At 37.2% G+C, this 15,192-nt stretch overlaps 1 protein-coding gene across 4 annotated transcripts in view; it reads right to left on the bottom strand.

Annotated features, from left to right (window-relative positions):
* Ttc27 (tetratricopeptide repeat domain 27) overlaps positions 1 to 15,192 on the bottom strand; it is a 158,583-nt gene that overhangs the window by 77,164 nt on the left and 66,227 nt on the right. The gene's annotated exons all lie outside the window — the stretch shown is intronic.

The following is a 15,192-nucleotide window of genomic DNA, read 5'->3' as shown; positions in this document are numbered from 1 at the left end:
TGGGCCTTCTCTCAACTCTGAATTATAATGACACTTTTTCCATAATGAATTACTCAAATTATCTTTTCCTACCAGTTTCACAGGCTTATCTCTGAAGATTATATGATAGTAACATGTTAATGTTAACTTTCTGATTTTAATACGCAGATTGGATTACAGTAGGAGAATGTCCATGCTGTATTTGAAAATGATAAAGCACCATGTGGCAACTTACTTTTCTATACATTATGATACAAAGACAGTTGTACTATACTTATACCTTCTCTGCACCCCTCTCCAGGGTGTGTCTTAACTAGTTGGCCTCTTTAGGGTTGGCAGGGATTTTTTTTCCCTACAATTTTTTTTATTTTAAAAGATGAATTAAAAAAAAAAGAGAATTCTAAACCTATTTCACTCTTCTATAGAATGTACTTCTTTCTACCATAAGCATGCCTACCACCTAAATAAGATTCTCCTACCCATAGATTCTCCTACCCAGGGCAATAATGTACTCCTATATCTTCCACTGGACTCAAAAGTATTCTTTTTCACTTGCTAATTTACTAAAAATACAAGGGCATTACTACATCTTCAGGTTTTTCAGATCAGGATAACTTTAAGCAACTTATTCTAAAACAATTCCATTATATTTAAGCAACTTATTCTAAAACAATTCCATTATATTCCTTTACAGAAGTGATAAATAGGAAAAGCAGTGCTGGTAGTGAAGTTCCTAGATTCTGTTCTAGGTCTATTCCCAACAAGTGAGCCATTTAATCACAATGGCACACACCTCTGAAATGATTTTGCAAATGATCCTTGCACTGTCAACAATCTGAGTATGACTTTATCAAAACAGTGTTTTGTTTTGTTCTGTTTTATTTCAAGCATTTGAGGAGATTTTTGGTTAACTGTCAGCCCCATTAGTTGAACAGAAGGATCATGCACTTATGTTAGGGGCAAACCAAGTGCTCAAATAACCTGGAAGGTGATGGTAGAAGGTAAATGATACGAAAAATGGGCTTGAACGAAAGTGAGCTCAGTTACTATTGTATATATTGTTTTATTAACAAGAACATATACAATGTGCTTGCTGAGAAAGTAACATATTACAAACTTTCACATATGCTCAGAAATTTTGGTAAACAGTCTCTAAAGCACTGTGTCCTTTCACCAATCCACTTTTTTTTCTTTCCAGTTTCTAAACTTCAGGAATTTCACATCTGAAAGTCATGGGCACTTGGTTATAAATAAAAATAGATATGAAGATGTAGTTTTTAATAAAAGATGGTAATGTAAAAACTGCAGACAGAGAGGGAGAGCACATACACACGCAAGCATATCCAGACATAGGATATGCTTAAACCAATCATTAAGAATGGTTTGAAAGCCAGGTGTGGTGGCACACGCCTATAATTCCAGAAGCTCAGGAGGCTGAGGCAGGAGAATTGCGAGTTCAAAGCCAGCCTCAGCAACAGCGAGGCCCTAAGCAATTCGGTGAGACCCTGTCTCTAGGTAAAATACAAAAAAGGGCTGGGGAGAAAAATAAGAAAGAGAGAGCAAGGAGCACTCTGGGACACAGACCAGAGGTATGGGGGAGCCAATCACAGAAAAGTCTGCCACGGCTATTGGATACATCAGAGACTTCATGGTGCAAGGACTACTGTGACATAAGATTGTTTTGAAGTTTTAAGGATTCCTTTTTTATTTTTGTGGGAGGGGCATAGGAGATTGAACACATGGACACTTTATCACTGATCTACATTTCTACCACCTTTTATTTTTTATTTTGAGACAGGCTCTTACTAAGTTGCTCAGGGCCTCCCTAAATTGCTGAGTTGCCCTCAAACTTGGGATCCTCCTGAGTCTACGAGATTATAAGCATGTGCCACTGTGCCCAGCAAGACTTTCTTTTAATGTGTTTCTCACAAACTCCACCTAAAAGCATTTATACTTTGAGTGTACTCTGAGTAAACATTTATATAGATGGAGCTTCTAGTCCCACGCAAAATCAACTCCCAAATCCTCAGAAGCCACAGTATTACAGGTCAGGGAGTATTTCTATGGCATGAATGATAAAATAAAACCGGGAAAATAATAATACATACCTTATTTTTTATGCTGTTTCAGTACAGAAAGAATGTCCCAGAAATACTAAAGGTAAAGACTACATTGTAATACTAGCACATGGAGAATGATTTACTACACAAGGACAATTCTCAACAAAGTCTAGTATGATTTAGACTTTACTTATGTTCTCATATCTAAAAGCATGGCACATGTATCTTCAAAAAGAGTAGAGCTGGGCCCTTTCACTGAGAGCCATTCATTCTCACATGTGGTTTCAAAGTGTTCTATCGGCCTTCTGAAGCACCAAGTAGAAACTGGCTGATGATCTAAAAGGTATGACTGATCATATACTACATCACCTTATCCTTGCTTTGTTGTCCAATCTTTGTACACATATGTGAGTGTAGGAGAATGGGATTTATTATAAAAATATGTACCTAATCAAATATATCTAACAGTTGGGCTCAACAGTTTTCTTTGACCGAACCTGCAATCATTCAGCTTTGATTTATAAATAGTGCACTGAAGTTAACTGCCACCTCAAACTCCAAAGCCTCAGAAAATTTCCAATGGGAACAAAGAGAATCAGAGTTAAAATCCATCAGGCACAGTGGCACAGGCCTGTAATGCCACAACTGAGAAGGCTGAAGCAGAAGGACAGCAAGGTGAAGGCCAGCCTGGGTAACTCAGCAAGTCCTGAACTTGAAATAAAAAGAAAAGAAGAAGAAATCAACTGACATTCCTAATATCAACAACATGATTAAATCTATCATTAATCCACTTGTACATCACAAGAAGGAAATGGCAGCACTGAGATATAAAAGAGGACTTATTCAAAGCCATAAAGTGATAGAACAGGTGAGCTTGGTTGATGCTAAAGACAAGATTCAGCAGTTTCTTGTTAAAACCTTGTAATTACATAGACAATGATTAGATCTGTGAAAACAAAAAAACAGCTTCATGTTAGAAAAATATTGAGAACTCTATTTGACCATCTTTTCTCCACCTAAATCCCCACAATACTGGAATCAGGATGTGTCCTGTCAAGAACATGCTCGGTTATTGTTTCTGTCCTAGTAGGAACTGGGTGTGCTACTGGCAGCTGGGAGAACCAAATCAGCTTTCTTCAAGATTCCAGAACAAAAGTGGAACAAAGAGGCAGCACTCAAGGAAGCTCAGACGGTCTCACAGAGCCTCTGTCCCCTTCCCTCAGGCACATCTGGGGTCAGCAGTTCTTAAACATTTTTTTAATTTCAGGACTGTTTAAATTCTTAAAAATTACTGAGAGACTCAAAAGAAATTTTGTTTCTCTGTATTATAACCTATCATTATTTATCATATAAAAAAATTAAAACAAAAATATTTATCTTAATACCAAATAATAATTCAGTTACATTAACATAAACATTTTTTTTAAAGAGAGAGTGAGAGAGGGGAGAGAGAGAGAATTTTTAATATTTATTTTTTAGTTGGCGGACACAACATCTTTGTTGGTATGTGGTGCTGAGGATCGAACCCGGGCCAGACGCATGCCAGGCGAGCGAGCTACCGCTTGAGCCACATCCCCAGCCCCAACATAAACATTTTTAAATGATATTTCCCAAAACAAATAAAAAAGTCTTGAACAAAGAGTGACACTTAAAATTTTGAAAATCACTTTACTGCTGCCTTTAATAGATGACAGCTGCAGTGTCAGACCTGTTTCTGTAGCCAAGCTCTTGCATATATTTTGGTTGAAGTTTACAAAGAAAATCTGGCTTTGCCCAGATATAAAGTTGGAAAACAGAGGAATATATTACTAGGTTTTATGGTTAATTGTGGACATTCTTTCAATACTACCACAAAATTCAATAAGTAGTGGTCTCTTTTTTTAATATTTTTTAGTTATAGTTGGACACAATACCTTTTTTTATTTATTTTTATGTGGTGCTGAGGATCGAACCCAGTGCCTCGCATGTGCCAGGCAAGTGCTCTACCACTGAACCACAACCCCAGCCTCTGTGGTGGTTTCTTAAAGGTTACTCACAATTTGGAATCTGAAATCCTATCAATGAACTTTTCTCCATTATAGTAAACAATCTGCTATATTAAAATCCATCAGTCAAAAACTGAAACAAAAGCACTCACTGCTCTATCTTGTACTTCGAATGGATCTTTTTACCCATGCTTGATTTTGTAACATGATGCACTGGTCATTTGGAAGATGAGGTAAATCTCCAAACCACATTTCATGTAATATTAAAAAGGTACATGCAGTGACGTCACCATTAATCTCATTAGAAAAATCAAATCCCAGTACTTAAAAATTAGGTAGACCTGCTCTGAATTCTAGTTTAGCTATAAAACCTTAGTTAAGTCACTTAAATTTTCCATGCTTTTACAAACATAGATAATGCCTATTTAGTAAGATTATTTAGCACGGCATATGATTGTTCAGTAAATAAAATTAATGATATGTAGTTCATTAAATAGGAGTAACTATAGCCAGCTCAGCACAAACAATGGTGACTATATTCCAACAAATGAAAGCTCAGCTACAATCACATAAATGAATCTTACTTTCAAATGCACAAGCACAAGGTTATTAATGCAGGAGAAATACATACTATACATGAAGCACTGTAATTATCTCACTATTCTTCAGCTTTTCCAGTTATAATCATTACTTTTAACCACTTACAAGGGGTTGGTCAGTTTTACTTTTCTTGCACCTCAACTTCCCCTCCAGTGAAGTAAGGATAATAGCAGTCAACATTTACTAAGGATTTACTATGCACCTGGTATTATTCCAAGAATTTCACAAGTATTAACACACTTAATCCCTCAGCATAGGTTTGTTAACACGACTGCTATCCCCACTCTACAGATAAGCAAAGCACTGGAAGTTAGAGAGCTTCACCTCGGCCACAGGGGGTACATGCTCTCTCTCTTTTGGAGCATGAAGTCTATGGATAACAAACTCTAGTGCTATTCTGACAACAATCTTTCTGATACTGAAGCAGTCAGAGAAAAACAGATAGAATGAAGGTAAAGAAAAACAGACTGGGAAAGATCTAATTTGTTTGAGCCCCTAAATCCAGCTATCTTGGAGACTGGAATACCCTAGGCCTTGCAATTATAATGCTTAATCCATTTCCTTCCTTACAGCCACTTTTTATTGGGTTTCTCTCCTTTACGACTATTGAGATTCTTCTTCCTTTTACTAATGCACAAATACCAACGGGCTTGAAAAGCTTTAAATTTTAATCTGCCCATCACAAGCACCTTATATATTTAAGAGAAGGATATTTAAAATAGGTATGATATGATAATCAAATTAAATTTCTTAAATTTTGAAGCCACCCACTCATTAAGCAAGCCTTTTGAATTACTAAATTACTGAACTGAAATTACTAAATTACTAAAGCCAACTTGAATTACTACTAAAACATGTGTTCTGCTCTGCCTCCCTGTCCTCCTTCAGTGGCTCCTTGGCAATAGTACCTTCTCTACCCAAAAAGAGTTACATATCAAGGTCATTACCAAGTCAGAAAAGTTAGAAAGAGTTAGTCTTGAAGGCAGAACTAATGATCATTTTGAAATATAGAGGGAAACCTTTGTTATCAGGTACATTGAGAAATACAGAGTGAACATAAATTCAGTTAATTAAAGAGTTAATCTATGAACTGCAGTCTCTTATTAATTCATTTCTGGAGTTTACAGGGTCGTGTTTAAACATTAGTTCGACATTTTTTAAAAATGAACTCAGAAAAAATGGACATGCCTTTACCTCCTTTTCTTTCACTTGAAAACATATATATATATATATATATATATATATATATATAAAATACATTATTTATTTATTTATTTATTTGTGTGTGTGTGTGTGTGTGTGTGTGTGTGTGTGTGTATCTCCAACTGAAATGAACTCCAACAACCTCAGTGTGAGCTCAGTGACTATGTAGTTCCCATTAGCTTGGTACTGGGACCCGTTACAAGTCCTGAAAATTTAGACTTGTAATAATCTCAGAAAGGCTGGTACTTAAAGCTCTCAGATTACTGAAGTGCCAAATAAAAACAATCCTTAATTTAGTTACCTCTTAATTAATCCTATCAAAAAGCAAAAAATTCAATATTCATTTTTTTCAAATCCAACATTTAGTAAATATCCAATGTATATCTACTCTGAGAATACTAAATACGTAAAATATAAAACCTGATGCTTCAAGAAATTCATTTTCTAGGATCTAAGAAGGAAAGGTTCCAAAATAAAATGTAACATAATTATTAAAGGCTGAAATACAACTATGAAAACAAGAGAGTCCAGAAATAAACTACACTTATATGGTGTCAGCGGATTTTTCAAGGAAGGTGCCAACCTGAATGGAAGGAGACCAGTGAGTACAAGATGGTAAGCAGAATTACAATAGTCTCTACCTGAGAAATGATGACAAACCTAAAGCAACATAATTCACACACTGGCTAACAGAAAACGGAACTTCATGAAGCAAAACAGGTAAGGAACATGGGTGGGCTAATGGGAAATTTACCCTCAGGATCAGAATCTGGCTGTGGGACAGGAGATAGCAGGAGGGCATAAAGTATTCTTTGACCCTGTGAGAATGCCAAGGGAACTCTCTGACACTATTGATCCATGGAAAGGAATCCTCCATAGCTGGACATCTTCCTGGTAAATTCTGGGGAACTGGGGTGCCCAGACCTGCACCTGAGAGAATGCTGTGTTGTCTCCAGCTTAGTATAACTAAATATTACAACTTGGAGTTATATCTACTAGCTTCTTTCTTACAGTCTTATCTGCTCCTTTTGAGAGAACCACGGTTACAGAATTATTCTCAAGTTGAAATGATTCTCATAAGCGAGCCTCTGCCCCCAACTACTGTGCTCCTACCAATGTTTCTTCTTTTGGTACTGGGGATTGAACCCAGGATATATACTGAGGTATATCCTCATTCTTTTTATTTTTTTAATTTTGAGACAGACTTTTTTTTTAACATTTACCAGTTTATTATAAAGGGAATTTTAAAGGATACAAATAAGCAGCCATGCAAAGATACACAGGACCAGGTCCATAAGGATCCCAAGGACAGGAGCTTTCGGCCTTGGGGCACCACGCTCCCTGCAAGAAGGTCAGCTCTCAATTGCCTTCTGGCTAGCCTCTAGATGTTCATAAGTCCAAAAGCACTTGGAACCATGTCCTTTGGAATTTCTGTAACTACTATGGACAACCAGGTCAAAATGTGATTGCATGTAAAAGGGTTTGATCTAATACAAGAGGAATGAGCAGGGAAACCCAGCAAGGTTTATGGGTTCCGTTTCTCCGTATAGCATTCCACACCTGTCTGTATGGGGAAGACTCTTTCTGGAAATTGGGTCTTGTTGAGATAGACTCTTGCTAAGTTGCCAAGTATTATGGTTTAGATATGAGGTGTCCCCCAAAAGTTCATGTGTGAGACAATGCTAGAATTTTCAGGGGTAAAATGATTAAATTATGAGATGTGTAATCTAAGTGAATTAATCCACCGATATGGATTAACTGGGTGATAACTGTAGGCAGGTAGGGTATGGCTAGAAGAAGAAGGCCACTGGCAGTGTTACTTTTGAGTTCATATTTTGTCCCTGGTGAGCAGAGCTCACTCTCTGCTTCCTGTTGCCATGTCCTGAGCTGCTTTCCTCCTTCACATCCTTCAGCAGTGATGTTCTGCCTCACCTCAGACCCACAGCCATGGAATAGGCAAAACATGGGCTGCATCTCTAAAACCATGAGCCAAAACAAATATTTTCTCCTCTAAATTGTTCTTGTTAGGTCTTTAGTCACAGCAACAAAAAAAGCCAAGTAAAACACTGAGGGTCTTATAAATTGCTACAGCTACCCTTGAACTTGAGATCCTCCTGCCTTAGCCTACCGAGTGGCTGGGATTATAGGCATGTGCCACCACACCCAACTTTAAGTGTTCCTCTTTATGACTCCATGAAGAGAGGCAGTTCTGATGGGCTGCTTTGACCTGAGGTCTGGCTCTGCTCTAGGGGCATAAAAGAAGATCCCATGCTAATACATTTGATGTAATAATGCTAATGTAACTTTCCATGTAATCAACCTCATTACCTATTACCTGGGCTGCATGCAGGATTTTCTCTGACACAATTTATCCTATTCTTTAAACACTTTAAACTTTTTCTTGATGAATAAGTACCTCTCCTAACCACGGTACACCTGTTATATCTTTCACAATCTGAATTTAATGATCAAAGGATATGTCATATGTATTTAGTTCACTGCTCTAAGAACAGCTTGTCTGTTAGGCTGTCACTCTGGTGAGGATGACCCAGTATTCCAGACTAAGACTTCTTTAACTCAGTCTCACTGGCCCTGAGAGGAGGTCCTCCTCACCAGGGTCTCTATCCCTTATTCCTTGCACTTTATCTAGGTCCTGCTATCAGCAACTCTGGACCCTACTCTGCTTCCTAGGCTCACACACCGCCTGCTTGCACCACTAGGAGACATTCACACCTCACATCTCAGAAGGAAAGAAAGAAAGGAATGAAGCATCAGGAGATATGGGGTTTATTTAAAAAGAAAAGCATCTCTGGTATTACAGGCAATGGCTCAGTTATTTTCCCAGTTCAGAGCCTGAGGGGAAGACTTAGGGAAAAAAATCCCTGCCTACCCTAAAGAGGCCTACTAGTTAAGACACACCTGGAGAGGGGTGCAGAGGCTGCACTCAGTTCTCCCATTCAAAGGAAAAACTTCTCAGATGATAAGACTCTCTTACTTCAGAAGGAACTCATATTAGCTGTCGATACAATCTACTTGGTGACCATTAGGCATTTATGAAAAGTAATATCCATGAAAAGGAGGGGCCAAGATGAACATACAAAACAATTCACCCCTGCGAAGAAAGAATTTATAGAAAGAAAAATGTTTTAAATTCTAATAAATAATATGCAGAGAAATTACATAAGATATTGCATTTATAATATAAAAGAAAACTATTATGAAAAAATCAGAAAAATATAAACTTTCTGGAAATTAAAAATAACTGTCAAAAAGCCAGGTACAGTGGCACATGCCTGTATTCCCAGGTGAAGCTGGGAGGTTGAGACAGGAAGATCATAAGTTCAATGCTAGCCTGGGCAACACAGGAAGTCCCTCTTCAAAAAAAATGTATTATAATAATAATTGACTGGGCGTGGGGGCACATGCCTACAATCCCAGTGACTCAGAAGGCTGAGGCAGGAAGATAGCAAGCTCAAGACCAACCTCAGAAACTAATGAGGACCCTAAGCAACTTAATGAGACCCTGTCTCAAAATAAAAAGGGCTGGGGATGTGGCTCAGTGGTAAAGTATCACTGGGTTCAATTCCCAGTACCCACACTCCACCCTATCCTCTAAAAAAAAGTCAAAATAAAAAATTACATGGATGGGCTAAATATTGGGGAATTGGGCTAATGGTCAAAACTAGTGATAGAAAAGAAAAATGAAAGAAATCTCCTATAACATCAAGCAAGAAGACAAAGGGATACAAAGTTGGGAAAAAGAAGAGTCAAAGAAGACAGGTAGACCAGGAGGTTTCACATAGGTCTACTATAATTCCAACTGCATAATTAAACTGGAGAAGTAGTTTTTAAGAAAACAAAGGCAGAATCATAATTAAAGAAATAACAGGAGAAAACACCTCTGAACTTGAGATATAATTGCTCACACTGAAAGAACCCAATATGTACTCCAACAAGTAAAAACAATAAATAGGAAAACTACCATTTATTAAGCACTGGCAATCTGAGAGACACTGCTCTAAATATTAACTCATTAATCCTCGTGAAAATTCTGTTTATCCCATTATATACAAGAGGAAACTGAGCACAAGTTAAGTAGCCTGTCCAAAGAACAGGCAGGTGCGACACGGCAGGGCTGGGGATCTGAATTCAGGCAGTATGACTCCAGAGCTCACACTCAAATTTAGACATATCCAGAATTCCAAAAAGAGAGAGAGTTCTAAAAATTCTCAAGATGAGAAAAAAAGAACAATCTAAAATGGAACAAGAATCAGACTGTCATACTTATCAGCAAACTGGGATGCTGGAAGATATTTAAGTATTGACCTCATTTAAAATCCTGAAGAAAGAAGATTCTGAAATTACAATTCCCTGCCCATCCAAACCAAAGGAATAAACAATCTATTCAATGAAATAATATGAGAAAACTTCCCAGACTTGAAGAATGAGACAGAATCCCAAATCCTAGAAGCCTACAGGACGCCGAATGTGCAAAATCATAAGAGATCCACACCTAGACACATTATAATGAAGATGCCCAACATACAGAATAAGGAGAGAATTTTAAAAGCTACAAGAGAAAGGAAGCAGATTACATTTAGGGGTAACCCAATCAGGATAACAGCTGATCTCTCAACACAGATTCTGAAAGCTAGAAGATCCTGGAATAACATATTTCAAACACTGAAAGAAAATGGGTTCCAACCAAGAATCGTGTATCCGGCGAAATTAAGCTTCAGGATGGAAGATGAAATTAAAACCTTCCACGATAAGCAAAAGTTAAAAGAATGTGCAGCTAGAAAACCATCTCTTCAAAAAATCCTTGGCAAAACATTACAGGAAGAGGAAATGGAAAATAACAATGAAAACCAACAGTGGGAGGTACGACAGTAAAGGGGGTAAAGTAATCAAAGAGGATAACAAATCAGGTTTAGTAACATTAATAAACAAATATGACTGGAAGAACAAACCATATCTCAATAATAACCCTAAATGTTAATGGCTTAAACTCACCAATTAAGAGACACAGGCTAGTAGAATGGATCAAAAAACAAGACCCAACAATATGCTGTCTACAGGAGACGCATTTGATAGGAAAAGATATACATAGACTGAAGGTGAAAGGTTGGGAAAAATCATATCACTCATATGGACTGCGGAAACAAACAGGAGTGTCCATACTCATATCAAATAAAATAGATTTCAAGCCAAAGTTAATCAAAAGGGATAAAGAGGGACACTACATACTGCTCAAGGGAACCATACACCAACAAGACATAACAATCATAAATATATATGCCCAAAAAAATGGTGCAGCTATGTTCATCAAGCAAACTCTTCTCAAGTTCAAGAGTCTAATAGACCACCATACAATAATCATGGGAGTCTTCAACACACCTCTCTCACCACTGGACAGATCTTCCAAACAAAAGTTAAATAAGGAAACTATAGAACTCAATAACACAATTAATAACCTAGACTTAATTGACATATATAGAATATACCACCCAACATCAAGCAGTTACACTTTTTTCTCAGCAGCACATGGATCCTTCTCAAAAATAGATCATATATTATGTCACAGGGCAACTCTTAGACAATATAAAGGAGTAGAGATAATACCATGCATCTTATCTGATCATAATGGAATGAAACTGAAAATCAACGATAAAAGAAGGAAGGAAAAATCATGCATCATTTGGAGAATGAACAATACGTTGCTGAATGATCAATGGGTTTTAGAAGACATCAAGGAGGAAATTAAAAACTTCTTAGAGTTAAATGAAAACACAGACACAACATATCGGAATCTATGGGACACATTGAAAGCAATTCTAAGAGGAATATTCATTGCTTGGAGTTCATTCCTTAAAAAAAGAAAAAACCAACAAATAAATGATCTTATACTTACTTCATCTCAAAATCCTAGAAAAAGAAGAGCAAAACAACAGCAAAACAAGTAGAAGGCAAGAAATAATTAAAATCAGAGCTGAAATTAATGAAATTGAAACAAAAGAAACAATTGAAAAAATTGACAAAACCAAAAGTTGGTTCTTTGAAAAAATAAATAAAATCGACAGATCCTTAGCCATGCTAACGAAGAGAAGAAGACAGAGAACTCAAATTACTAGCATACGGGATGAAAAAGGCAATATCACAACAGACACTTCAGAAATACAGAAGATAATCAGAAAGTATTTTGAATCCTTATACTCCAATAAAATAGAAGATAGTGAAGGCATAGATAAATTTCTTAAGTCATATGTTCTGCCCAGATTGAATCAGGAGGATATAGACAACCTAAACAGACCAATAACAATTGAGGAAATAGAAGAAACCATCAAAAGACTACCAACTAAGAAAAGCCCAGGACCGGATGGGTATACAGCAGAGTTTTTCAAAACCTTTAAAGAGGAACTAACACCAATACTTTTCAAGCTATTTCAGGAAATAGAAAAAGAGGGAGAACTTCCAAATACATTCTATGAGGCCAACATCACCCTGATGCCTAAACCAGACAAAGACACTTCAAAGAAAGAAAACTACAGACCAATATCTCTAATGAACCTAGATGCAAAAATCCTCAATAAAATTCTGGCGAATCGGATTCAAAAACATATCAAAAAAATTGTACACCATGATCAAGTAGGATTCATCCCTGGGATGCAAGGCTGGTTCAATATACGGAAATCAATAAATGTTATTCACCACATCAATAAACTTAAAAATAAGAACCATATGATCATCTCAATAGATGCAGAAAAAGGATTCGACAAGAAGTATAGCATCCCTTTATGTTCAAAACTCTAGAAAAATTAGAGATAACAGGATCATACCTCAACATTGTAAAAGCAATCTATGATAAGCCACAGGCCAGCATCATTCTGAATGGAGAAAAATTGAAGGCATTCCCTCTAAAATCTGGAACAAGACAGGGATGCCCTCTCTCACCACTTCTGTTCAACATAGTCCTCGAAACACTGGCCAGAGCAATTAGACAGACGAAAGAAATTAAAGGCATAAAAATAGGAAAAGAAGAACTTAAATTATCACTATTTGCAGATGACATGATTCTATACCTAGCAGACCCAAAAGGGTCTACAAAGAAACTATTAGAGCTAATAAATGAATTCAGCAAAGTGGCAGGATATAAAATCAACACGCATAAATCAAAGGCATTCCTGTATTATCAGCGACAAATCCTCTGAAATGGAAATGAGGACAACTAATCCATTCACAATATCCTCAAAAAATATAAAATACTTGGGAAGCAACCTAACAAAAGAGGTGAAAGACTTATACAATGAAAACCACAGAACCCTAAAGAGAGATATAGAAGAAGATCTTAGAAGATGGAAAAATATACCCTGTTCATGGATAACTAACATCATCAAAATGGCGATATTACCAAAAGTTCTCTATAAGTTCAATGCAATGCCAATCAAAATCCCAAAGGCATTTCTAGTAGAAATAGATAAAACAATCATGAAATTCATATGGAAAAATAAAAGACCCAGAATAGCAAAAACAATGCTAAGCAGGAAGTGTGAATCAGGCAGTATAGCGATACCAGACTTCAAACTATACTACAGAGCAATAGTAACAAAAACAGCATGGTACTGGTACCAAAACAGGTGGGTGGACCAATGGTACAGAATAGAGGACACAGTAACCAATCCACAAAACTACAACTATCTTATATTTGATAAAGGGGCTAAAAGCATGCAATGGAGGAAGGATAGCATCTTCAACAAATGGTGCTGGGAAAACTGGAAATCCATTTGCACCAAAATGAAACTGAATCCCTTTCTCTCGCCACGCACAAAAGTTAACTAAAAATGGATCAAGGAGCTTGATATCAAATCAGAGACACGGCGTCTGATAGAAGAAAAAGTTGGCTATGATCTACACACTGTGGGGTCGGGCTCCAAATTCCTCAATAGGACACGCATAGCGCAAGAGTTAACAACTAGAATCAACAAATGGGACTTACTCAAACTAAAAAGTTTTTTCTCAGCAAAAGAAACAATAAGAGAGGTAAACAGGGAGCCTACATCCTGGGAACAAATCTTTACTCCTCACACTTCAGATAGAGCCCTAATATCCAGAGTATACAAAGAACTCAAAAAATTAGACAATAAGATAACAAATAACCCAATCAACAAATGGGCCAAGGACCTGAACAGACACTTCTCAGAGGAGGACATACAATCAATCAATAAGTACATGAAAAAATGCTCACCATCGCTAGCAGTCAGAGAAATGCAAATCAAAACCACCCTAAGATACCATCTCACTCCAGTAAGACTGGCAGCCATTATGAAGTCAAACAACAACAAGTGCTGGCGAGGATGTGGGGAAAAGGGTACACTTGTTCATTGTTGGTGGGACTGCAAATTGGTGCAGCCATTTTGGAAAGCAGTATGGAGATTTCTTGGAAAGCTGGGAATGGAACCACCATTTGACCCAGCTATTCCCCTTCTCGGTCTATTCCCTAAAGCCCTAACAAGAGCATGCTACAGGGACACTGCTACATCGATGTTCATAGCAGCTCAATTCACAATAGCAAGACTGTGGAACCAGCCTAGATGCCCTTCAATAGATGAATGGATAAAAAAAATGTGGCATTTATATACTATGGAGTATTACTCTGCATTAAAAAATGACAAAATCATAGAATTTGGAGGGAAATGGATGGCATTAGAGCAGATTATGCTAAGTGAAGCTAGCCAATCCTTAAAAAACAAATGCCAAATGACTCCTTTGATATAAGGGGGAGTAAACAAGGACAGGGTAGGGACGAAGAGCTTGAGAAGAAGATTTACATTAAATAGGGATGAGAGGTGGGAGGGAAAGGGAGTGAGAAGGGAAATTGCATGGAAATGGAAGGTGATTCTCAGGGTTATACAAAATTACATACAAGAGGAAGTGAGGGGTAAGGGAAGAATAATACAAGTGGAAGAAATGATTTATAGTAGAGGGGGTAGAGAGAGAAGAGGGGAGGGGAGGGGAGGGGAGGGGGGATAGTAGAGAATAGGACAGACAGCAGAATACATCAGACACTAGAATGGCAATATGTAAATCAATGGAAGTGTAACTGATGTGATACAGCAATCTGTATACGGGGTAAAAATGGGAGTTCTTAACCCACTTGATTCAAACTGTGAAATATGATATATCAAGAACTATGTAATGTTTGGAACGACCAACAATAAATAAAGAAAATAAAAATTAAAAAAAAAGAATTCCCTGCCCAATCTATTAAATTATGGTAGAAAAATACTTATTGCAGAGACTCAAATTTTACTGCATAAAAAATCCCCAGGAACTTGATTGAGGTTGAGCAGGGTACAGGGGCACACTTG

Source organism: Urocitellus parryii, chromosome 12 (assembly GCF_045843805.1).
Source record: "Urocitellus parryii isolate mUroPar1 chromosome 12, mUroPar1.hap1, whole genome shotgun sequence".
NCBI classification, from domain to species: domain Eukaryota; kingdom Metazoa; phylum Chordata; class Mammalia; order Rodentia; family Sciuridae; genus Urocitellus; species Urocitellus parryii.
This window is presented reverse-complemented; position numbering and strand designations above follow the sequence as displayed.